Source organism: Pelophylax lessonae, assembly GCF_965119305.1.
Source record: "Pelophylax lessonae genome assembly, chromosome: 13".
NCBI classification, from domain to species: Eukaryota; Metazoa; Chordata; class Amphibia; order Anura; family Ranidae; genus Pelophylax; species Pelophylax lessonae.
The window spans coordinates 108143806-108169012 of NC_138780.1; positions in this window are offsets into that span (position 1 = coordinate 108143806).

A 25207-nucleotide genomic window follows, 5' to 3' on the forward strand; every position below is an offset into this window, starting at 1 on the left:
TGGTAAATTCCTCAATCCTTTCTAGTTTTACCCTTGATTTTTTATTTCCTTGCCTCGATGTTGAGAATCCTCCGCTCTGCCAGGGGTTCACTGTATGCTAGGAATGTCTAAACTACAAGACGACCGTACAGTTAGCTGGATTCCAGCACAGAACATGCTTGATGTACAACATATTACCACTTTATACAGACACACCGTGCTCATCTAAAATGAATCTCTCCTGGATAAATGGGTAATATCGAAACACAAATATTTTCATGTCGATCTCGGGGCCTCAAGAGACAAGAAAGCACAAGATAGGAGCTCAGAGAGAATGACTGACAGTTCCTTAAAGGTTAATATCTGTTTTAATCTATTTCCATAACGCAAGACAGGGAGAGAGAAATAATACAGTATTAAGCATAAGGTATGCGTTTGGGATTAGGGAAACAATTTCAACCATTACAGTATGAATAAGTAAAGCCACTGGGAGAGATATGAGTCTAAACAAACGGTATTTAATTTCACCGAAATGTAGTGCTGCCTTAAATATTGTCCTTCATTATTAAAGGAATAAAGGCTTTCTTTGATTTGTTTCAAACAGGAAGTATTAACCCTCTCTTTCCTGATTTTTCCCATATTATGGTCACTAATACAGACAAAATTAAAAAGTATTACGATGGCGGTTTCTAGATACTTTATGGACAATTAAACTAGAGCCTGAAAAAATAGCAGTTATACTTAGCTATTTAGCTCTTGGCTAAAGTGGGCTGCCCTTTCCGTATAGCTGTCGTGCTGCCTTTCTGAGAAGTCACCAGCATCAGGATTGGTAGCATATGCAGGTAGAACATTCACCTGATTTGAATGTGTCACTCAGGCGGCTTTAGCAGGACAGCACTTGCTGTCTAAAGTGTTTTAGGGCATGCATCAATGGGCTTGTCACATCATCAGATGGAATTTTGCATTCCAATACAAGTCTATGTGAATACAAGATCTGCTTGAAGAAGGTAAACTACATGTAAGGGGGGCCTGTGATTGGCCAACAGTGGGTGCCAAAGAACGCAAGGCCCTGCTCGCTTCTTCCTAAAAAGGACAGAGACCCACTTGCTGTTAGTTGTTGGGCTTCACTATTTTGTGACCAACTCCTTGCCAGAGACCTTTCCACGACATCCCTGGCCATTACTTTTTATATTCAGAAGAAGGAACTTCCCAGTCAATATTATGGTTTATGCACTTTACTGATGTTCCTTAAAGATAGCAGTGACAGACCACATCACACAGGCATATTATCCGGGGATACTTGACACTCGTTGCCAATCACATATGGTGGACGTACCGTAGTAGTCATTATACTGTATATTGCACAACACTGTTGAGCCATCTTCCCTTGGTAACTATTTCTCCCATCCCCAGAGGGCTCTAACTTGCCTATTAGGCTCTCTACATCCAGCTCATGACTCCCTGCATATCATTCCAGGGACAGGACTGCTGCAGCTGCGCCTCTAGTTTCTGTACTCCCAGGCCCTCTAGGGGAAAAGCAATCAAAACAGAGAACACTTGGCATGGCTTAAAAGGCCTTTTGCAACCGGGCTCGTAGTCTTCACCAACCATAAGGAGTCAGGATGATTACAACTGGCTGTCCTAGATGTAGGACTACCTCACCCTGTCCTTCTGCCCTGTCCAGGGCATCTGTGTTAGCTGACTATATCTGTATATATGGGTATATATGTTTAGCTCCCATGCCTCAACTGACTGTGTGGCTCCCCCCATCCAGCTTTAATATGGGCACTAGATCCATGGCATTACTACAGGAAGGCTTTGTCTAAAACAAAAAGGAAAGACCAAAGGTGTTCGGTAAAGGAGGAGGGGAATAGAGCAGCGCGGTTTTCTCCTTAAAAAGTTTAATGAATAACAAAAATTCAACACAAATCTCATAACAAAACAAAATGGACCACACTACACATACATTAAAAACTGACAACACTTGGGTTCACACTCAAACCACATGAATGAACATGTTAATATAATCGCACAAACGTAGTAATGTCAAGATAACAGGCAGTGGTGAGATTAAGGAAATCGCAGTGTGGTAGTCCCTGCAAGGTAATGCCTTCACACTGCAGACATCTATTCTCACAGATCTGTCTGTAATAAACCAAAAATGACCTAAATCACTGGTATATGGGTAACGGTGAAATTTAGGAAACCACAATCAAGTTAGCTCATACTTATACATTGTGGACATCTAATATCACATTTTCCCCCAATATTCACCAGAAATAGATCTTGTGGCACTATAAATGATGTAAAACATCTAAAAAGGGACCTAACACCCAGTTACACTATTCCCGGTTACCACACTAGCTAACTGCACCTGCTCACATGCAGGTCAGAAGGAGGTCAACTACAGGTCAAACACAAAAAAATGAAAAATCAGCACAAGGGACAAAACCATGCACACCTCAGCAAGCTAGAAGTGGTGAAACACGTCAAGTAAGGCTGGTTTTTGGGTGGAGATATCACTGTATGCAGTCGATTAATTGATTATTAAAAAATACTGTAGAGAAGACTAAGTGGAGTACAGCTGAAATTATTTCAGCTTCCTCCAGATTGTTAGCCTGAAGTGTGGTTATTTTCTCTATTGGAAAACTTAAACGTTCACGGTTGACTGCTCATAGGGCGATTTTCTCTTAGGCTGCATTCACATGTCAGCGTTTGGATCGCGGGAGATTATTGCAAATTGCGGGACGCCTAGCGTTGCCCGTTGATTTGCAATAGCCCCCCAAACGCCGAGTGATGTTGCCGCGATTTCCGCCTGCCGAATCGCGGCAACATCGCGCAAACAAAATCGCGGGACGCAATACGCGACAAGAGCTTCTTTGGAGCGTATTGCGTCCCGCGATTTTGTTTGCGCGATGTTGCCGCGATTCGGCAGGCGGAAATCGCGGCAACATCGCTCGGCGTTTGGAGGGCTATTGCAAATCAACGGGCAACGCTAGGCGTCCCGCGATTTGCAATAAATCTCCGGATCGCGGGTGGAACCGTGGCGGTTCTGCCCGCGATCCAAACGCTGACATGTGAACGGAGCCTTAAGACCAAATGCTAGGGAATGTTACAATTGCCCAGCGAAAGGCAACATGGAAACATACATATTACAAACATTAGGTATTATTCGTTACAGTTGTGTAATTGATGAGACATTCACAAAGAAAATTTATAATTAGACCCCTATGAGTTATCTAAAGAGAGAGTACTGCAGTAGACACTGTGGGGAACATTTCTCAGTAAAGTCTCAGTTGAAATGTTAGCTGCAGCTTGAGCACCTATCATTAAAATGCAACAGATTTATCAAAATAGCGCATTTCAGTTCGTTAAATATGTTGTATTACTTTGCACCTGCTGTTTTGTCACGTTATGTGAAAGTGTGACAGATTTACCAACTTTTTGCAGTTTGCCAAAACAACAAAACACAGCTGGAAAATATTTAAGAAGTACTTTTCAGATAAATGTATCTGTTTAACCTCTTAGCGCCGGCCGCTCCCGAGGTTTGTGACACTGGCTTAAATTGATTGGCTGTCATGGCAGTCATGTGGTCCGAAAACTCCTAATCGCAACAAGCGATCAGGAGCTTTTGTTTAGGGAACGGTAACTGTGCTGGGAGCATACAGCGTGCGCTCTCAGCACAGAGGTATACACAGCAATTAATGCAAATATGCGACCTCTCGGCACTAAGGACCAGGCACCGAAAGGCCGCATATTTATGTACAGCCAGCGCCAAGAGGCAAAGTGTGGTGCCATAGATTGGTGTGTTAAAGAGTAATTGTAAAGCTTTAATTTTTTTTTCATTAAAATAATAAACATGTTATACTTACCTGCTCTGTGCAGTTGGTTTTGCACAGAGTGGCCTGGATCCCCCTCTTTTTGGGTCCAATGCCAGCACTCATGGCTCCTCCCTCCTGTCCATTCACACACAGAGTAGCAGTTCAGCCCCACCCCCTCCATCTACTTCTTGGCTCACTGGCTGTTATTGACAACAGCGGGAGCCAGTGGCCAATCAGGTGCACAAGTCCCCAGGGAGGCAAGGCACGCTGGATCGAGGAGGGGCTCAGGTATGTTTTGGGGGGGGGGGACTTGGGGCACTGCTGCACACAGAAGGTTTTTTACCTTCATGCATAGAATGTATGAAGGTAAAAAACCGTGTGCTTTTAAAAGCTCTTTAAAGTGGAAGTAAACTCTTCCTGTTTTTTTTTTCTATTTTTTTCCCCCTGCAAAGTAAATGCATAATGTGCTAATATGCATTGCATACTAGCACATTATGTGACACTTACCTGCAACGAAGCCTGCGCTGTCCACGCTGCCGACCGCATCCATCTTCGCCCGTCTTCCTTCTGGGTCTGCGGACTCCGGCTGTATTACTGGCCAGAGCCGCGTGATGTCACCGCCACGCATGCGCGCTGGTCACGGCACAGGGCACTGAGGAAACGGCACGTAAAAAATCCTTATGTATAAGGAAGGGCCAATGTCCAGTACCATATATGTCAAAGCATGAGCATTGTGAGCAAAAACCCTCTCCACATGACTCCTCGTCTCAGCACATTTTACATTATGATGCCAGGCACGGACATCTGCCTCTCCAACTCTTCAACCATCAAACCATACAGAAACATAAGGGGAGTGATCCTTTGCCTCAATGTGCTTCACACCCAAGCTTCTTCAGAAGGATATAAGAATCTTGGGTTTATGTAGAAAGGCCAGTGCATGTAGAACTATATAAGATGCAAAAAAAAAAAAGACAGCACTGCTACTCAGCAATCTCCCAGATAGCTATTTTTTTTAGGGTAGTGTACAAGGCTGGCGCACTCTCTGTTTTTGTTTTTCCAGTGATGGCACTGATGCCTGAGTGGCTAATCAGAAAGCACCAGCACTGTCACATGGAAGGAAGAGAGAAGGAGCTACATGCTCCCCCATACCCTGATGCACTGGGTATTTTTCTTAAATTCCAGCAACTGAACAGAATGGCGGGGGAAAAAAGATAAGGTTGCTGTTGGGGGTCACCATTAACTTGAACCTGTTGTTTAGCACTGCATAGGAAAAAACATTGAGCGTTAGCATAATTAGCATGGATTTAAATACTTGTCAAGCAGTTCTGATCATTGCTAAGTGTCTATAAACAATAGGGCTAAAGTACTGAACTAAGCTGAATGGCCCAGCCCACAATTTTACAGTTAGGTTCTGGCACAGTGTGTATCTCCAAAGTTCTTAAAGTGATATTAAAGGCAATTATTAAAAAAATAAAAAAATAACAAACATATTATACTTCCCTGCTCTGTGCAGTGGTTTTACACAGAGCAGCCATGATCCTCCACTTCTCAGGTCCCCCGCAGATACTTCTAGCCCCTTCCTCCTGCCAAGAGCCAACAGAGCAATCAGCTTGCAATGAGGGCACCCAAGCAGGCTCGCTGCTAAGCTTTGGCTCTGTGTATCCATTCACACACAGAGCCGCAGCTTAGCCCCGCCTCCTCTCTCTTCACATTGGCTCACTAGTTGTGATTGACAGCAATGAGATCCAAAGGCTCCGGCTGCTGTCTCAGCCACTGAGGAGGGAGAGTCCCCAGAGAGCCAAGGCTCTCATGCACATCGCTGGATTGTGATGGGGCTCAGATAAAAATTAGGGGGGCTGTAGGGGGCTGCTGAACAGAGAATATTTTTTACCTTTATGCAAAGAATTCATGAAGGTAAAAACCTTGAGCATTCAGAACCACTTTAAGAAAGTTCATTCCAAAAGCGCCTGTATGTTACATTGGTCAGTTCCTGGTACTTTGAGCAATGTTCAGACAGAAGATGCCTATATGTTACACTGATCATTTCTAACGCTAACTTGAAGAGGAATGTCATTCTGAAATGTTATAATCAAAATACTTGTCAGTGTGTAAAAATAAAGCATACTTACTAGTCCATGAAGTCCAACATTGTCTTCCTTGCATGCAAGATTCTCCCCAGACTGCCCTTCTCTATCTCCTACATCTTAATTCAAGATCCATTGCCTGCATAGGCATGCCAGGAGGACAGGGGGTCTTGGCAAGGCCTAGGAGATATTGAACTGGATACTTTTTGCATCCATCAATAATGCGTCCTTCAATATTGGGCATCCAACCCTACTTATATTTGCTGCTAAGAACAAAAGCTGTCCATGTATGGACCGAAATTCAGGCAGATAAGCAGGAATCATATGAATTTCAATCCATATGTAGCTGCTCCAATCAGAAAACGATCAATTGGCTTGTTGGAAATTTTTTCTCGATTTTTAGCCACTGGCAGAAAAGAGTCCCCACTATCAGAATACAATATCTCAGCTGGGAGAGAATTCCTCTATCCCTCTTAGTTGTTTGTGTAGCTAGGTGATGGGCAACAGCAATATGGAAAAGAAGACATTGCCTTTTACCAACCCTATACTACACTATACTGAACCTTTACCGCGTCTGAACCACATTTAACTTGCACCTGTGTCCCTCCTGTAATAAATATTCTGCAAGTCCCCTTTGTTCCCCAGCTGCCTCCGCTATCATGCTCATTTTATTTTGGACAGTGCATACCCAATGCGTTCAGAACCAGCATTGCTGCCATAAATGCACTCTGGCTTTATAGTTTGAGCACTCGGTAGATCATACTTTACTACTGCTCACTGCTGCACTTGAGGTGGTTATACTTCTGTTTATTTTGACCTGGATCCCAAACATCACCTTATGCCTAGTCCTTACGGTTAATCAATTTGTATGCTGAGTTGTATTATTACTATTATTAACCCATGCTTACCTAGTTACCAACCATATTGGATGACAATATATTACATTTGCCTTTACTTCATGGTTTGATGCCTTATTTCTTTGATAAAGCATTACTGCTGGGTACTTAGTATTACTTTCAGTCATTTCCTGTGATATTGTATGCCTGTAAACTAAACTTGGTGTGTCAGAGGGGCTGGGGTTCTTAAGAGGGTCAACCCAGGAACAGAGGACCCATCCTATCCAGCAGCTTCTATGGGGTAGACCTACATGTGGATGGGGGAATCCAATTGTTTTTTTTTTTTTTCATTGAGTCTGCTAGCTGAATGAAAAGTAACAATCCATCTATGACCAGCCTAAGACTGAGCACCTTTGGCTACTGAAGAGCAAATAAATATAGCCCTTTAAATGGCAATAGACCTCTAAAAATTAATTGTAGGAACGTTTTGTCCCCCTGTAACATAAATACATGTTTCTAATTTGTCCAATCGCAGTGTTCATCCTAGCCTGATCAGTATGGTATTAAAATAATTTATGAACTTAGCATACCATTATTATTAGGATTAATATATGCGTGTATTGGGTTGTAGACACACTGGCCCCCCAGACTATTATGCGTCCCCATGTTCAGAACTTGTGAGCTTCCACAACACACAGCGTGCCTTTTACACCGCCTTTGCAAGATGCAGAAATCCTAATCTATGGTTCCTGATTGTCGGGGAAAGTAATGAAACCATTAAATGTAAGGTATTAAGACTAGACAAGATGCAATTAGCTAAGAAATTACTCTGATCTCAGTGACATTTTCAAAAAATCATAATACAATGTACATCAGAGTCTCTGACTGACAGGCTAATCCAGTTTTGATAGGCCTGCAGCCTGCACACTGCGAGGAGAGAGGAGCGCCTACAGATAATACCCACAGCTGCGAGGCCCTGATATGTCCTCAACATCTTGTCACCCAGGAATTTCTGCAGGTTTAAGGGACGATAAAAATATTGAGCAGTAATGACAGGATCATCTCCTGCCCCTGAAATAAAAAGTACTAATCCCTTTCTGCCAGGTCTATGAATTTGTAATATAAATTATATAAAGTCTGGTAATTCATCTCTGTTAGTTCAGTTGTGTTTGAGAATCATACAGCGGACTTTGCCCTGATTTAAAACGCTGGATGAAAGAGGGACATGCTTATTTTAAACATTACTGTAAAGTGATTTACTGGCTAGAAAGATCAGGGATTCGCATGGACCAGTCAAGCAAAAGAAACCGCTAAGTTCAGTTCACTGATTAGAAGCTGAAGTTCAAAGAATGCTAATGGTTTATTGCATATGTCGTCCTGCTGCACATAATGATGCTGAATATCTCTCTGCTCTGACAGCTTTGAACTATTCATTGACAATCTGCTCAATATGATCTGAACCTGCAGGAGGATTGACATGATAACTTTTTTCCTTGACATACATTTAAAAGCAATTACATTTATTTAGAAATAATAATCAGGGAGGACTACAAAAGACTTTGTGTTACAATCCTACTCATAGTACCTTTTAGATGTAAAAGTGGGAGAAAACAACAAAAGAATAGTAACAGAAGAAAACCTTAAATAAGAGATCTGCTTATATATATAATATGCAAAAATGATTTCCTAGTGTAGTTAATTCATTGTATGATTGTAGCCTATGATATCATTGATGAGTTGAATAAAAAGCAGCAAACTGCATCCAATCAAAAAATTATATTTTATTGGTCAAGCTAAGTTAAATTGTTGAAACGTGATTTTGGAGTGGCTGCTTTTGGTTTTAACAAAGTAACTATTGATATTTTTTTCACAGAATATTATATTGTGGTCAAACTTCATGACTGTTGAGAAGCATAGGGTCATTTTTGAGCAGCTAATAAACCAATACCTTGCCCCCCAAAAAGACACAGAAGCTGATTAGGTTAGAAATAGAGCAAGGCCACAGCTTTATTGAACTTTGCAAAAGTAACAACTTTCCAAATGTACCAAACAACAGTGCCAGTCACGGTTATACTGTGAGCGCCCGACAATGCCAGCCACAGTTCTACCGTGAGCACCCATAAAACATAAACTTACATAGTCTAAGAGGCCTGTCCTTACCATCAGTGCCAGGCAGACATTAGACTGACCCCAGAATTTAACTTGAGGGCATAGCCCATAAAGCAACATCAATTGCTGGCAAGGTCAAAACCACCAATAAAGCTGTGACAGAACATCACAACTGGCAGGGGGGTTGTTCAAATTTTGTAACAGCTGAATCTCCTCAGAGCAGTTGGATGTGTCCCAGCGTAGCCTTTTCCTAGAGTTCAGGCTCTACCCATTCACCTCAGGTCTTTGTAGCCAATCCCAAGGGAGCTACTTAACTTCTTTTTTAGGTTCACACCCACAGTGACGCCATACTTCCAGCAGTCAAGGCTCCCTTTCCCTAAGGGAGGTTCAAGGGGCCTTCATTGTTGAAATAACATGCATGTGTTCAACAATGCTGAATGTTATATAGAAAATGCTAAAACACACACGCGATAACCCAAGCTAGCAATCCCAAGTGCTCAGTGAGGATTGGTACAAAAAATGTAAATAAATAAATGTATAATATACAATGCTGCTACTTAAATATATAACATATCAAGCGGAATAAATATGAATACCATAAAAGCATAACATTTTCCAGTAGCGCAAAGATGGTGATAATCCCCTCACCATCTATCAATCTACAGTCATGACTGCTAATGCACAATACAGTCTGAATGCAGTCAGTGCAAAGTCCAGTCCGGGCGTCCCCGGTGAAGAAGTCGGAAGTACGAAACGCGTCGGGACATGACCAGGCGGCGTCACCTCAATGTGCTGTACGAGGAGCTTGATCACCCGGAAGGCGTGTGGTCCACGGCGTGGAGTCTGGACACGAGTCCCGAAGGGTGAACACCTCCCCCATTATGTTATATGCGGATGTTTATGCTCTTAACATGTGAGTGCAATATTTGGTTTTTACTTATTGAATAAAGTGGTGTAAGCGTTATTACACTAGTGGAGTTTGTCTTTTCTCCCACATGTTGTTGAGTTCGGCTGATCACCTAACACTGTGTTTATCCTGGATCTCTAAGTGGATGTTATTTACATTTGGCTTGTTCGCTCAGTCACGAGAGTGACTGAGCCACTGGAGTCGGTAATGCTGAATGTTATTTGGGTATTAACTTAGAACAGCCTTTGGTTCAACAGTACCTAAATGCTTTGTGAAACATGAACCGGCTTCTTTCTAGCCAAGTAATCTAAATATCTTAAGACACCTTTTAACCAATCAGTGCTGCTGGCACACACAGTTCTTGCCTCGTGAAGCAGAAGTCTACCAGTAACTGAATGAAACAGGATCCTACTAATAGGTAAGTGTTTGAAGGATGTTAGATGTTTACTGTTGGCTAGGAAACAGTAATGCAAGAAGGATGCTCAGGTTCCATAAAGTTTTGTGCCTTAAACTTTGCACTCATATTAGTGATTGTTGACAACCCCCTCTGTAGCCATTGTCGCTTACCTTGCTATCAAGGAAAGTTGGCCTTGTGGGATCATCAGAAAATGTAGCTCTATTACAAGACACATTACTGACCTTCTCTCATTACCCTTTGGTTTTCTTTTTTATACTGTAGACTAACATGATGTAGTCCAGCCACAGCAATGCAGTGGTCTGTCAATCTATACCTAACTGTGCCATGATTCAGAATAAAAATACAATGGAAACAGAGGCCCCCAGGTCAATAAAAGAAGTTTTAAAAGCCCATTTATTAATCGCACACTTACATGGCAATAGGCACAAGTTGATGTGGTAACAAGCAGGTCATCCTCATAGATGAAGGATCTGGCGTCTGGGGGTTACACAGCTTCTGGTTACCAGCATCTAGCTGCCGATGCTTCTGTGTGAGGCACGGCAGCAGCCTGACAGTGCCATGCTACTACATCTCCCTGCTGTTGCAATTGGTTCCTTGCACACAGCAGTGCCTGCGCTGACACTCACAGCCTTTGTGTCACCCTCCAGCCCACACCACCATCTGGAAACTTCATCTATGAGGATGACCTGCTTGTTACCACATCAACTTGTGCCTATTGCCATGTAAGTGTGCGATTAAAAAATGTGCTTTTAAAACTTATTTTATTGACTTTGCGCCCTCTGTTTCCATTGTATATTCGTTCCGGAGGATCCCCACACCTCTCATAGGAACTGCCGGTCGTCTCCCTTTCCTCCTTGGACACATGCGACAGAGCCTTGGCCATCATATCTGCAGGAACTTTCCTCCCTCCCCCTGCATTCAGTCTGGACGTATGCCAGCTCAGGCCTGTTGACATTAATGTTCATGTTTTTAATAATTAATTTTGAATGTTTCACTTTATGCACTTCTTAATTGTTTCTTGTTACCTTTTTATTCACTTATCATTATTTGTATGCACTAGTAAGCGCTGATCCACCGACTTTGGCCGGTGTTGTTTGTCTGTATTCAGAATAAAAAAACAGACCACCAAATCAGTTACTGGAGCAGACTGAATGTTCCTCTGTTATTATATTTACAAGCGCTCAATCTTGTGACCTGTTTGTTCTTGTGAATGGGGTCTTCGGAACCCAGAAAACATGTGGGAATTTTAAATGAACTTCAATAGCAACAAACATTTTCTGGACTGAAAAAATCTGGACATCTATGCTGCATGCATGTTCCAGGTCAGTGCCTGACTTGGCAGTAAAACTAGGGTGGGAATAATGGCTCCAGATCATGCACCTTTTTGCATGCACTATTGCAGGAGTCACAAGACCCATTTTTCATTTTCAATATATTTTTGTTAAAGTACTTCAAAATACAAGTTGTAAAATAAGGAATCGTGCATATAAGCAATGCACTAATAATTTCCAGGAATGTAGCCATCAATCTAGGGTGGCCTGTAGTTGTCCTGCAAGGATGCATCGCATACTAGCACATTATGTGTCACTTACCTGAAAACAAAGCCTTTCTTGTCTCTGCTGGAGGCCGAATCCATCTTCACCATCTTCCTTCCGTGGACTCCGGCTGTGTGACTGGCTGGAGCTGTGTGACGTCACTCCCGCACATGGGCATGAGAGCTGCCAGTCATGGCACAGGGCTCTGAAGAAACAGGCATGGGCGGCCGTTCCTTTAGAGTGCATACGTTATTGACATCATCGGCTCAGTATACAGTAAATATGTCCTAAATGGTGCAAGTTCAGGAGATATTTAGGGTACCTATAGGTAAGCCGTATTTACAGTCTTACCTATAGGTACAAACATTAGAGGGGAGTTTACTTACTTTTTAAATATATATTTGCTCTTTCATGTTTTTGCTATTTTATCTAGTGAATTGTACATTAGTCACAAGAGGAGGAGATCTGAGTGGATCAATGCAATAGCTCTATACCATCTTTAATAAATGTTTAGATAAACAGGTTGATTTACTAAGGAATCTGAGATTGCGCACACAAAGCTTTTCACACCATAATGTGGATTAGACTTGTGCACAGCGGAAAATTTTGTTTCATTTTCATTCGTAAAATACATAAATTTCATTCTGTTGTATTCGTTATGTTACGTTAATTCATTTTCGGATAATTATTTTTTTCTGTGGAGTATAGATATTTGTTATAACAAATCAATTTGTTTTATTGTTTATTTGTCTCATTTTTAGGTAAGTCATTATTTATGTATATATATATTTGTGATAATGAATCGTAATTCTGAAAGTTGTTTGTTTATTGAATCTATTAACACACAAACACAATGACAATGTCTCTTCTGCTGCTTCTCAAAACTCATCTCCTCTGCTTGGATGCAATACAACACCCTTCTTAGGAATGCACTTTGCCAGTGGTTGTGCTGTGTCACTGCTGCTGGTACCAGGAGGACAAGAAAAATGAAGAGATTTCCAGTCACAACTTATCAACCAGCCAGCGACCAATCGAATTGACCTGTCTAACAGTATGCCTTAAAAACAGGGGTTTAGTTGCACAGATTTGCAAATACTTGTGTAAGCTGCAGGCCCCGGTAAGGCGCCCTGTGATCTACAGTCCCTAACTCTACAATTTAAAGAGTCTCTACAATGAGAGCACATGCATTCTAATGGGATAGATGGAGGACAGGTGACTAGAGGGAGCCCACCCCTCCTTAAAGGCACAGGGTCACACTGAACACCCAGCACATCGCACAATGGCAGCAAAGTTGTCAGTGCGTTGCCTGGCTCAATATAAATAATGACAATACAAAAAGTGGTCACCACCTCCACCTATAACTGGTCTTAATGGTAAGGAGCACTGGAAGGGCGGACGCAGGTCAAGAAAAACAAAGAGATTTCCAGTCACAACTTACCGACCAGCCAGCGACCAACCGAATTGACCTGTCTAACAGTATGCGTTAAAAACAGGGGTTTAGTTGCACACATTTGCAAATACATGCATAAGCTGCAGGCCCCGGCAAAGCATCCTGTTATCTGCAGTCCCTAACTCTACAATTTAAAGAGTCTCCACAATGAGAGCACATGCATTCTAATGGGATAGATGGAGGAGGACAGGTGACTAGAGGGACCTTAAAGGCACAGGGTCACACTGAACATCCAGTACAAGTCAACCTGCTGTTTTTTTAGACCGTTACTGAATTAACAAATCATGCCAAATTAAATCATTATTTTCCTTATAATTTCTTTCGTATTAGTTGAAATTTGTTATTGTTTTCTTCCGAATCTGAACTGCATTTGAATGTCCAAAAGATGCAAAATTTATCTGAATTTCGATTTGTTACGAAACAAATTGCACATGTCTAATGCAGATATAAATGGACTGAGCATGTGCAGTTGAGTTGCATTTATATGCTTTAAAGCTAAATTGCAGTACCACAAACTGAAAATGCAATTTAATTCATTTTTATTATTCAAAGCAAACACCCATTCATCCGTATTAGTTTTAAAAAGTATTACTTAAAATAATTGCAATACCTGTAGGCAATTTATGGCACCACCAAAACCTGGCAAAAAAACTCCCATATAATTTGCATTCCCCACCCTGGCCAGTTGCTATAGCAGAGCAGACGTTGAGCATGCACCCCTAGTATCAAAGAAGCGTGCATTATCCCAAGTCAACAAGCTTTTTCATGCACAGTGCTCCCTCTTTCCACCGTGTAGCAACAGCGGCTGAGCTCAGTGATGCTACAACAGAGTTGTTGTGTTAAAAACGGCACAGTGTATTTTAACAAACTGGGGCCCCTTGGCTGTATAGACTTTTTTATGGAAAATATTAAATTATCCTTTAAATCAGTAGTAAAATCCCCAAAGGATGCTAAAAAAATGCCCCCCCTGTAGATTTATGTCATAATGTACTAGAATGCACCGCATACTAGTGCATTATGACAGGCTTACCTGCAGTCAGAGCCTTCCAGCGCTGCTTTGTTACAGGTCCCCTGGTGCTTCCATCTTCGCCCGGTCTTCCTCCTGGGCTTCATAAACTCAGCCACCTGAAGGACTGGGCCGTGGTGACTTCAGTCCCATGCACACCACAGTGGCACACGAAACGGGCCGTAAATGTGGTCTGAGCTGCACATGTACAAGCTCAGATCACATTACCGCTGATAGGAAAGGGGGAGATTTAGGACAGAAGAGACATCTAGGGTCTCTGTTGTTATATAAACCCTACCCGTCAGTGGATTTTTTAATTTTGACTTCACTTCCACTTTCAATGCATGAATTGGGTAAAGTTGTGTAAATCCTGAAAACATTGATAAATGGACCTCAATGAACGTGTTCTATAATAGACTAGGAAAAATCTCTGGAACCTATAGTCACTTTAAAATTAGGTTTTTGATAATGTAATGAATATCTGTTGGCTGGCCACATTATTATTATTCACTCTTACGTTGTCTGGTGCACCCTAAATTTAAATAATGCTTATTATCACCTTATTTCGGCTTGAATTGATAGATAGAATTATTATAAAAAATGTGTCCAATGCAAAAAAAAAAAAAATGATAATACGCCCATAATCGTCAGACAATAAAAAGAAAAAAAAAGAAAGCCTACAGCATTACATTTTGGACAAATGTCTGCATGATATAGACAATCCATCGGAAATGTCTAACTGGAGCAGTTGTTGGGGAAACGATGGGTTATTTTCTTTGGTGAATATAGCTTCTGTTACAAATCGGCATTAACACAGTATAAATCACAGGGAAGGAGACAGTCATTAAAGTGTATTAAACCTTAGAACATCCTGATTGCCAGCTCCAGCATATGGTATCTTCGCTGTGTTTAGTGAATCAGCACTTCTGTGATCAGCAGGAGTGACATGGAAATGCCATATTAGTTTCTTCCACTGGTTTTATACCCTCATTACCTCCAGGAATGTTGTATCTATATCTCCTCTGTATAATAAATCAGTTACAGCTTCTTACATTTTAACTGAAGCTTTTACTCTAAGCACAAAAGTAAAATGTGATAACACAATACAGAATGAGATAGCTCCGTGTAGACTCCAAATATAGTGAAGGATTTTTGATTTTATGCAACCTGTCAGGTTTTTGGAAGAAATGTATTTTGACATTTTAGGAAAATGACTGAATTACACAATATCTGTTAGCTATTTGACTGATGCATATGCAGAGTTGGAAAATTAGCTGTTGCACTACTGAGGATTGTGTGTGCACTTACTGCTCTGCTTACTGTTTGTTTGTTATTTAAGCCTAAAATGTGTTTTAGGGAACACATATTCTCAACTGTCTATCTACCTATCTACTTATCTTGGCACACTACATTCCTTATGTAGGATACAAACCAGGGCTTCAGTCATGTACCCCCTGCATCAGTTCTAACACCCCAAGCATACGCACACCCTTATAATAATTCCCTCTTCAGCCAACATGCCCACATGACTACCTCCTTTAAGTGAAACCCTCAATCCTTTATACCCCATCGGTCATATAAAACTCCCTCAATTCCTATGACTTGCAAGAGGCCTAGTTTCAAGCACAACTTCTGCTCCCATATACCTCTTCATAAGCCTTTTTCAACCAAGGTGCGCAGGCACCCTGGGGTGCCTTGAGGTTTCTTCAGGGGTGCCTTGGCAAAATGCCTAAAAGTTGCCCAAAAATGTTATACAAGGCAGAGGGGTGGATGAAGCCTGCCTTTTTGTTACACAAAGCCACAGGTTTTCACTGTGCACCATTACATTGCTAGACTCTTATCTCAACCCTACCATCTGTAGGGACCATCTGTATCTCTCATTTTAGTAAACTTGTACATGGAGGAGATGGAGATGAGAGCCTTGAACTCTTTTAGGGGAATAACACCAAGGTATTGGTTAATGTATGTTGATGATACATGGGTTAGATTAGAACATTAGAAATAGGTTTTTAGTTAAGTCAGTAGACTAATACACTAAGTTTACAAAGGAAGATGCACAAAATAACAAATTACCCTTTTTGGATTGTGTTTTACATGTGAAGGGGAGGGTGACTCATTTTAGTAAACCTGTACATGGAGGAGATGGAGATGAGAGCCTTGAACTCTTTTAGGGGAATAACACCAAGGTATTGGTTAATGTATGTTGATGATACATGGGTTAGATTAGAACATTAGAAATAGGTTTTTAGTGAACACGTAAAGTCAGTAGACTAATACACTAAGTTTACAAAGGAAGATGCACAAAATAACTAATTACCCTTTTTGGATTGTGTTTTACATGTCAAGGGGAGGGTGACTTGGACATTGAGTTATACAGGGAACCTACCCACTCAGACCAGCATCAGGCTTTTACTGGTACCTTTTAGGGCTCTGCAACATCAGGCTGAGATGGTACCATGATAGTAACAAAATATACAGAGTCTAAAAGACAAAGAACATACACATAGAACATGTACTTTGAAAGTTTATGGCTAGCCATACTAGGCTTTCATTAAAACATCTACAACAGGGGTGCCCAACCTTTTGAAGAGCGAGGGTCATTTAAGTGGCTTGGTAGTCGGTCACAGGCCACAAAGTGCGGAGGGGCGGATGACACTGATGCAGTCTACTCTATTCTATGGGCCCTCCGATCCACCCAAATGGAAGGGAACAGATCCCCTTCTGTTTTTTAGTGAAACGGATTGGAGGTAGACAGGTGAAAATGGACACAAGTTCGTTTACATCTGCCGCTCCATAGAGGTGAATGGAGGGTCCGTTTAGGTTGGACTGATCATGTAAAAGGGGAATAAGGCTGCCTAGTGCACCCATGGCTTTCCTGTGGGTTAGCTGCAGTTTTCTATAGACTTCTATTGTATCCTGCTGATGTGGTGCACTTTCTGAAAGTGCACCAAATCCACAGGTAATAACAGAAGTCTATGGCTCAGTGCAGGTAACCTACAGGTGCACTGCGCTGCAACTGCAAATCAGTTTGAAAGCAGCCCAGTAATCACTGCACAACAGATATGCCCATACCATATATACACTATCATTTTAGTAATAAACTTACCTTTAATAACAGTCCTCCATTCAGGTATCGCCACCTGTTGCTGTCCCAGGCAGAGTGCATTTGGTATTACTTCACCTCTGACAAGATCCGGGGCTATACAGGAAGCATCGGCTTATGCGGCTCTGCTCCACAGCTGCTTGTTTCCTCCACCATTCACAAAACTGATGCTCTGTGATGGAGGGTCGGAAACCTGCAACCTGGGCTTGCCAACCCACCATCCCAGAGCAGGAGGTCACTGGCCACATTAGCAACCCTGATCTACAAACTAAGCAAAACCAATAGACCATTGAACACCATTGAAAAAAAAGGGGAAGAAACTTTGTAAATGTAATACAGCATAGTGAGAAATGCAACAAACAAAACAACCTCTGTACAAACAAATAGCCCAACATAAAAGAGCAAGTTCTATAATTCAAAACTTTGCAGTCTTCCTAATCTTTAAAACCTATGCAGTAAAGTAGCCCCACTAAGTATTGCAGTTTTGTAAAATGTTCATTCATTGTATTGTCATACTTGTAGGCCATTTGGGCCCCCTTGCAAGCGTGACTGAAAAACTTCCAGTTGCCAATCCCCATCCTGCCTTGTTGCTAGGATGTAAAATCCATTGTGCGTTCACTCCCAGCATTGCAAGAGAGAAGACCAGTGCTATTTATTCCTGTAGTGCTGGGGACCAGGGCTGAAATTGGGGGGGGGGGGCATCTGCCATCCCGGAGACCAGTGCCGGAACTTGGGGTGTGTAAGAGTGGGCACCTGCGACGCATCTCCATGCGGGGTGACACTGATCTGCTCCTCTATGGCAGCCGGTATCTCTTCCTACCAGCTACTGTACCTACACAAGTTGTACGGCTGCACAGAGGCATTCTTGCCCATTTCTTCTCTTCTTTCTATCTTGGCCTTGGCGCTTGTCTTGGATCAAGCCGCCAGAGGAGTTGTGGTGAAGCCAGCAGTCTGCCTTCCGCCCTTCCTCCCTCGGGCTCCTGTCAGTGTCAGAGAAGCCGCACTTGCGGCTGGAGGTACACATCTCCTTGAGGGTCCTCTCAATGACAGCAAGAATTGCAGGATTACAATTTTTTTCGGTGAACATGCTTCATGAACAAGGCTGCCTGCTGCACACTCAGGAGGGGACACAGTGACCAGATCCCTTTTTTTTATTTACAAACTTTAATTGGTGTCACTGCACAGCAGCGCAGTGCAATGTGCTGCTGTACAATGACATGCAATGCCTTCCTGTGCCTTCCTTCCAGCAACATTATGGTCGCTTCTAAGTAAAATTTGTTATGTGCATTGTTATATATGTTTTTAAATTTTAACTGGATTGGTTTGTGAGCAGCCATGACTGTCTTTTTAAAAGAATAAGTAGGATCTTTCAAAGTATGTTACACGTTACACCCAACATTTGGGTGTAATGTGTAACATACTCCAGACCCCGGATCCCTCCCCTCCCTGTGACAGTGGATGGGGGATCTTCTCCCCTAACCTGCTGTCACATTTTGAAAATAGCATGGCTGTGCGTGGCTCAGCCCACACAGCCACATCATTCATTTACAGCGTTTTACGAAGTACTGTCTGCCATTGCAGCTGATGGCTTGTAGTTCTGAAAGAACTGCAAGGGCACTGATGAGAGTGCTCTCATAGTTCATTCACAAGCCCTGCAGCTTGTAAACAGTCAGTCCTGATCCACAGTGAGACATCAGAGGTCTGTTTGGACCTGTGAAATTTTACCACACCCCCCCCCCCCCCCCAACAGGACTCTTAGAAATTGTAAAAATAATATTGTAAAAAAATTGTAAATAATAATAATAAAAAAAAAAAACGATTGACACCGTCCACTGCCTTACTGAAACCACCCTCTTCGAGAAGAGGGAGTACCGAACTGAGTCTTTGCCCTGGTTGAAGTAATGTCTAAATGAATAAGTAGAATATGTGTAAATACAAACGGTATGTAAATACAAAATATATTCCAGTAGCGCAAACAAGAATGATAAGCTCACTCCCCAATCACAGTCACTGAAAACTTGATAAAATCCAGTATAAAATGTATAAAATAATAATATGTAGTCCCAACATGGATCAGTCCACCAAAGCAGCGTAGGAAAACATATGACAAATAACGATACTCCACATTGATGTATCCCTTGGGAAGTTCTAATGGTGCAGATATACAGGATCACCTTGACCACCACCACTGTGCTCTGAAGGGGGGAAGGTAATGCACACTCACCGACTTCACTGGCCCAGTGATTCTCACCACTGAGCAAACAAGCCAAAATACAGCCACATCCGCTTAGGACTCCAGAATAAGACCAATAAGACCAATGACAGGCTCAGCTACATCCACTTAGGATTCCGGGATAGGACCGGTAATAGGCTCAGTCAGGTGCAAGTGACATGTAAAGGAAGGAATAGAGCTCCACTAGTGTGATAACGTATAACACTCACTTTATTCCAAAAATCAAAATACATCACACTCACATTGCATCAGTTGGATAATCGCATGTTTGGAGGTGTATACCCATCGGGACCCGTATCCTGACTCCACGCCACGGATCGCGCCTTCCGGGTGCTCACACTCCTCGTACACTCGACTAGGTTACGCCGCCTGGCCACGCCCGACGCGTTTCGTACTTCCGACTTCCTCAATCCATTTTATACTGGATTTTATCAAGTTTTCAGTGATTGTGATTGGGGAGTGAGCTTATCATTCTTGTTTGCGCTACTGGAATATATTTTGTATTTACATATCGTTTGTATTTACACATATTCTACTTATTCATGCATTTTTATTAAGTAGCAGCATTTGTTATCACACCAGTTAGAGGTAGTTATCCTCACTAAGCGCTTGGTTGCTTGCCAATTAGTGAAGTGAAGTCTCACAGAGTTGTATCTATTAGCGGCCGCTCCCCCCGCCCCCCCGGCCAGTGTCAGGTCAGTTCTGATTCACACACAGTCCCGCTGACAGGGAAGGATCACATAGTTATATCTATTAGCGGCCGCTCGCCCCGCCCTCCTGCCTGGTATGTCCCTTCATTCATGCACAGATCGTAGTAGGGATGTCATTGAGAGGCGGGACTTTTAAAACCTGCCCTGCGCTGCGCCCTCCTCCTTTCTCATGGCGGCCATATTCATGTCGGCGATGTTAACCCATTATCGGCCGAAATGGGATAGGCTCATTTTCGGCCGATAATTTCGGTGGCCGAAATTTTGGTGCATCCCTTGTGGAAATCTGTGCTTTGGTCTGATGAGTCCAAATTTGAGATCTTTGGTTCCAACCACCGTGTCTTTGTGCGATGCAGAAAAGGTGAACGGATGGACTCTACATGCCTGGTTCCCACCGTGAAGCATGGGGGAGGTAAGATGGTGTGGGGGTGCTTTGCTGGTGACACTGTTGGGGATTTATTCAAAATTGAAGGCATACTGAACCAGCATGGCTACCACAGCATCTTGTAGCTGCATGCTATTCCATCCGGTTTGCGTTTAGTTGGACCATCATTTATTTTTCAACAGGACAATGACCCCAAACACACCTCCAGGCTGTGTAAGGGCTAATTGACCAAGAAGGAGAGTGATGGGGTGCTGCGCCAGATGACCTGGCCTCCACAGTCACCGGACCTGAACCCAATCGAGATGGTTTGGGGTGAGCTGGACCGCAGAGTGAAGGCAAAAGGGCCAACAAGTGCTAAGCATCTCTGGGAACTCCTTCAAGACTGTTGGAAAACCATTTCAGGTGACTACCTCTTGAAGTGTGACTCTACAATTTTCATAGTCATGAAAATAAAGAAAACTCTTTGAATGAGAAGGTGTATCTCCCAGAAGTGAATACACCCCTCACATTTTTGTAAATATTTTATTATATCTTTTCATGTGACAACACTGAAGAAATTAAACTTTGCTACAATGTAAAGAAGTGAGTGTATAGCTTGTATAACAGTGTAAATTTGCTGTCCCCTTAAAATTACTCAACACACAGCCATTAATGTCTAAACCGCTGGCAACAAAAGGGAGTACACCCCTAAGTGAAAATTTCCAAATTGGGCCCAATTAGTCATTTTCTCTCCCTGGTGTCATGTGGCTCATTATTGTTACAAGGTCTCAGGTGTGAATGGAGAGCAGGTGTGTTAAATTTGGTGTTATCGCTCTCACTTTCTCATACTGGTCACTGGAAGTTCAACATGGCACCTCATGGCAAAGATTTCTCTGAGAATCTGAAAAAAAAATTGTTGTCCTGCATAAAGATGGCCTAGGCTACAAGAAGATTGTCAAGACCCTGAAACTAAGCTGCAGCACAGTGGCAAATACCATACAGTAGTTTACCAGGACAGGTTCCACTCAGAACAGGCCTCGCCATGGTTGACCAAAGAAGTTGAGTGCACATGCTCAGCATCATACCCAAAGGTTATCTTTGGCAAATAGACGTATGAGTGCTGCCAGCATTGCTGCAGAGGTTGAAGGGGTGGGGAGTCAGTCTGTCAGTGCTCAAACCATATGCCGCACACTGAATCAAATTGGTCTGCATGGCTGTCGTCCCAGAAGGAAGCCTCTTCTAAAGATGATGCATAAGAAAGCTCACAAACAGTTTGCTGAGACAAGCAAACTAAGGACATGGATTACTGGAACCATGTCCTGTGGTCTGATGAGACCAAGATAAACTTATTTGGTTAAGATGGTGATAAGCGTGTGGCAGATAAAGGTGAGGAGTACAAAGACAAGTGTGTCTTGCCTACAGTCAAGCATGGTGGTGGGAGTGTCATGGTCTGGGGCTTCATGAGTGCTGCCGGCACTGGGGAGCTACAGTTAATTGACAGAACTATGAATGCCAACATGTACTGTGACATACTGAAGCAGAGCACGATTCCCTCCCTTCAGAGACTGGACCGCAGGGGAGTATTCTAACATGGTAACAACCACAAACACACCTCCAAGGCGACCTTTGTCTTGCTAAAGAAGCTAAGGGTAAAGGTGATGGGCTGGCCAAGGATGTATCCAGGCCTAAACCCTATTGAGCATTTGTGGGGCATTCTCAAACAGAAGGTGGAGGACTGCAAGGTCTCTAACATCCATCAGCTCCGTGATGTCATCATGGAGGAGTGGAAGAGGACTCCAGTGGCAACCTGTGAAGTTCTGGTGAACTCCATGCCCAAGAGGGTTAAGGCAGTGCTGGAAAATTATAGTGGCCACACAAAATATTGGCATTTTGGGCCCAATTTGGACATTTTCACCTAGGGGTGTACTCACTTTTGTTGCCTTCGGTTTAGACATTAATGGCTGTGTGTTGAGTTATTTTGAGGGACCGCAAATTTAAATTGTTATACAAGCTGTACACTCACTACCTTACATTGTAGCAAAGTGTAATTTCTTCAATGTTGTCACATGAAGAGATATTATAAAATATTTACAAAAATGTGAGGGGTGTACTTACTTTTGTGAGATGCTGAATATATATATCTATAGATATATATATATATACACACACACATATATATAGTAGTGTCATACTCAACATACCTCAGCATCCTTCATGCAGCATGAACATTTCTTAGGGAGTGAAATTTATTTTCAAAGATTGTAGATAATGCCACAGGGACCCTTTGTCATCGGGAAAGCATCACAGTTCAGTCACAGAATGAAGAACTAAGCTAACAGTGCTAAATCACATCGTACTGAGCATGATGCCATCTGGTCACGTTCTTTTGGTCTTTTGGCCTCCAGCTCCCAACTGTCTATTGCAAAATGAAAGCCAGATCTGGTATCACCTGTTGTAGAGAACTTTAGGCAGCAGAACAAGAGACACATGACTCTTTCATGTCTGTTTAGCTTGACTCAAGCTAGTTCTGTTCAAATCTGTTTTCAAGAGAGATCAAACAGTTACTCAGAACATAGGTCCCCAAACTTCTGAGATTAAAGATCTCCCGTGGCCCATGGATATATCCCTCATTTCAACCCTTCAAACTTCTTTCCATTGTAACACAGCTTGATATCCACCAGCTATGACATATTTGATAATATGATATTCTCCAATGTCTCAAAGACGTAAAGAAAGGGGACAAGGTTTTTAGAAGTACAGCCAGCCTACAAAGTTTACATTTTCTAATGGTGATTTGAGCCTTACTTACAAACCAGTATTGTACAGGAATGGCTTTTGCTTAAAATCTGATTCATGCAGTGGGACTAAAATATGTGAAAAGTGGACCAAAACATAGGCTATTGCCTGTGACAATCAGAGAGCTTTTCCTCAGATAAAGTCTGAGAATGAAAGATGAATTTAATTGGTCCTTTCCCAGTTCTCACCTGTAAGCAGGTGCAGTTGGCTGGCCTGCCCCTGGGTGGCTCTGTTCCAAAATAGTGGGTGGTTACAGAGAACAGTGTCATCAGGAGCTAGGACCCTTTTAGCTAGCGCCCCCTGTAGTGATGTAATGGGCATGTCAGTTACCCACTTATAAGCTAGGTTGGGAGGAGCCCTGCTGCAGTTGGGGCATGGAAGCCACCATTAGGTAGATGTAGCCAGCTAGTGCAGGCCTTGGACAGAGATTAAGGACAGGGAGAGGTAGAACTGTACCTAGACGAGTCGGCTGTAGACTATCAGACTCTTATGGTGGAGGAGGCTAGAGTGGGTTGTAAAAGACCTTTTAGGCCAGGCCAGGTGTTTCCTGGAGTGAGGATATCCCCCTAGAGGACCTGGGGGAGGTGTACAGAGGCTACATATAAGGAGCAATGAGTTAGATACAGACAGCCTAAGGTAAACCAGGACCATCTGAGTGAGTACTGACCCCGGGAGGAGAGGAACTGAGTAGGAAAGATAGCTTACTAAAATGTACTATGTGCTACTAATTTTACACGTGACTGCTGCTGCTCGTCCACTATATGTGATTGACAAAAAAACGTCATTGACCCCGGCTAATATGTTTATGTGATGTGACTGCACTGCCATCTTTAGGTATTATCAGTAAAGTACAGCAATCCTTGTGTGGACATTCCTTCCTTGGTATAAAAAGGTAAATGGCCGGAAATGTCGGGAGAAGGCCTCTGGCAAGAAGATAGGCACAAGATGGAGGAGAGTTAAAACCACAAGCAGGAGGGTTTTGGTTCTTATAGAAGAAGTGGGGCAGGGATTGTTGCTCTTGGTGCCATTAACAGACATTCTGAAGCCCCTTTACACATCTCCTTTTTATACATCAAGTATGTGCAAACACGAAATGTAAAAGTCATTTACAGTCTCATGTGTTACATGAATCCTGCCTATCATTGTTCCACTTTTGCGAATAAAATGTATGTCCAGACATATTAGTTTTTCTTTTTGAAAGAGTGGTGACCCCATCCATTTTTACCTGCTATTTTGGGGCTCTGTTAGAGAAATGTATTCTTACTTCCTGACAACATTTTACCAGACAGGAAGTGAGGGGAACTCTCCTTTTGCAGATTTTTCCTAATTTTCTGTCTGGTTAAACCACTGCAAGCAGCTGAGGAACTGAGGGTAAATTTAAACAACAAAGTCCCAGATAGGAGTAAAAAACTAACATGTGCATCAATTCTGAACCCTTTTTTGAAAGGATTTTTTAGAATGCCCAAGGAATTTAGTAAGAGTAGGGATGATTGAACGGTTCGAAATTCGGTTGGGTGTTCGAAATTCGGCCGAATTCCGAACTTTTTTCGGTAAAAGTTCGGAATTCGGTCACCAGAACCGCCCAATATGCAATGGGACAGGAACTGGGCTTTAAAAGCCCATTATTGGCCCAGAAACGTCAGTAAAAGCCAATGAGGGGGCAGGAGTCTGCTAGGAACGTGATTGGAGTGACTACGGGGTCCAGAGGCCAATCAGGAGTGAATACGCCCCCCAGTATATAACATAGCCCCGCCTAACCTCTAGCACTGTAATACAGAGGCTTTTGAAGAGAGTGGAAGCATTTGTGTTTCTCCTGCTGCTTGTAAAGCTCCAGTGTCATTTTGCAATTATCTTCTGCT